We start from the raw sequence: 2,289 nt of genomic DNA, 5'->3' as shown, positions 1-2,289 counted from the left end.
ACCTGCATCAGCTCTGAAGACTATTCCACTCGTCTGGCCTTTTGCTGTTTGGGGATTGGACATGGTTGGACCTCTGAGGACCGGCAGGAGCGGATTTACCCACATGCTGGTAGCAGTCCACAAGTTTACCAAGTGGATCGAAGCCAAGACCATTAAAAACCTTGAAGCAAGTACTGCTGTGAGCTTCATCATAGAGTTGATATTCAGGTATGGCATACCACACACCATCATCACGGATAACGGATCGAACTTCGACTCTGATGAGTTCAGAGCCTTTTGTGATTCCAAGGCACGAGGGTCGATTACGCTCCGGTCGCCCATCCTCAGTCGAATGGGCAGGCTGAGCGAGCGAATGGATTGATTCTCAAAGGACTGAAGCCCCAGTTAATGCGCGACCTCAAGCACGCGGCAGGAGCTTGGGTCGATGAGCTCCCATCAGTGCTTTGGGGGCTGAGGACGACCCCCAATCGGTCGACTGGACGGACTCCATTCTTTTTAGTCTACGGAGCCGAAGCCGTTTTGCCGAGCAATTTGCTCCACAACGCTCCCCGAGTCAAACTCTTCTCAGAAGAGGAAGCAGAGAAGGCTCAACAAGATGCAGTCGACCTCCTGGAGGAAGAAAGAGAGATGGCCTTGATTCGGTCGACCATTTATCAGCAAGACTTGCGTCGATTCCATGCCAGGAACGTAAGGGGTCGTGCATTCCAGGAAGGGGACTTGGTCCTCCGAGTTGATCAGCAGAAGCCACACAAGCTCGCCCCCGCTTGGGAAGGCCCTTTCATCGTCACCAAGGTGCTCCACAACGGGGCATACCGTCTCTTCAACGTCGAGCACAACAAAGATGAACCACATGCTTGGAATGCGAAACTGCTCCGCCATTTTTACTCTTAAGTATTTAGACTGATGAGATGTAATAAGAAGTACCTACTAGTTTGGTTCTCAAAAGACATAATTTTACAGTCTTCCGAATGATTGTTGTTTATTTCTTTTGTATGTGTTGCCTTAGCTGCGAATCTGTTTCGCCTAAGATGAAGTTATAAAAATCCTACCGAGTGGTGAGTCCGCCTCCCACTCGGGGGCTTAGCTGAAGCCCAGTGCTCGCCTAAGTTTGAAAAATCCTACCGAGTGGTGAGTCTGCCTCCCACTCGGGGGCTTAGATGCAGCCCAGTGCTCGCCTAAGTTTGAAAAATCCTACCGACTGGTGAGTCTGCCTCCCACTCGGGGGTTAGCTGCAGCCCCGTGCTCAGCTAAGTTTGAAAATCCTACCGAGTGGTGAGTCCGCTTCCCACTCGAGGGCTTAGCTGCAGCTCGGTGCTCGCCTAAGTTTGAAAAATCCTACCGTGTGGTGAGTCTGCCTCCCACTCGGGAGCTTAGCTGCAACCTAGTGCTCACCTAAGTTTGAAAATCCTACCGAGTGGTGAGTCCGCCTCCCACTCGGGGGCTAAGCTGCAGCCCAGTGCTCGCCTAAGTTTGAAAAATCCTACCGAGTGGCGAGTCTGCCTCCTACTCGGGGGCTTAGCTGCAGCCTAGTGCTCGCCTAAGTTTGAAAAATCCTACCGAGTGGTGAGACTGCCTCCCACTAGGGGGCTTAGCTATAGCCCAGTGCTCACCTAAGTTTGAAAATCCTAACGAGTGGTGAGTCCGCCTCCCACTCGAGGGCTTAGCTGCATCCCAGTGCTCGCCTAAGTTTGAAAAATCCTACCGAGTGGTGAGTCTGCCTCCCACTCGGGGGCTTAGCTGCAGCCCAGTGCTCGCGTAAGTTTGAAAATCCTACCAAGTGGTGAGTCTGCCTCTCACTCGGAGGCTTAGCTGTAGTCCAGTACTCGCCTAAGTAATAAAAAGTCCTCCCAAACGGCATCCCCCCGGGGGTTGCACCGTCAAGAAGAAGGACGAGATTGTGGTGAGTAGCACTCACCTAAGTTTGAAAAATCCTACCGAGTGGTGAGAGACCCTCCCACTCGGGGGCTTAGCTGCAGCCCAGCGCTCGCTTAACTTTGAAAAATCCTACCGAGTGGTGAGCGACCCTCCCACTCGGGGCCTTAGCTACAGCCCAGCGCTCGCCTAAGTTTGAAAAATCCTACCGAGTGGCGAGCGACCCTCCCACTCGGAGGCTTAGCTGCAGCCCAATGCTCGCCTAAGTTTGAAAAATCCTACCGAGTGGTGAGCGACCCTCCCACTCGGGGGCTTAGCTGCAGCCCAGCGCTCACCTAAGTTTGAAAAATCCTAACGAGTGGCAAGCGACCTTCCCGCTTGGAGGCTTAGCTGCAGCCCAGTGCTCTCCTAAGTTTG

This window comes from Triticum dicoccoides, chromosome 6B (assembly GCF_002162155.2).
Source record: "Triticum dicoccoides isolate Atlit2015 ecotype Zavitan chromosome 6B, WEW_v2.0, whole genome shotgun sequence".
NCBI lineage: Eukaryota > Viridiplantae > Streptophyta > Magnoliopsida > Poales > Poaceae > Triticum > Triticum dicoccoides.
Note: the sequence above shows the minus strand (reverse complement) of the source record.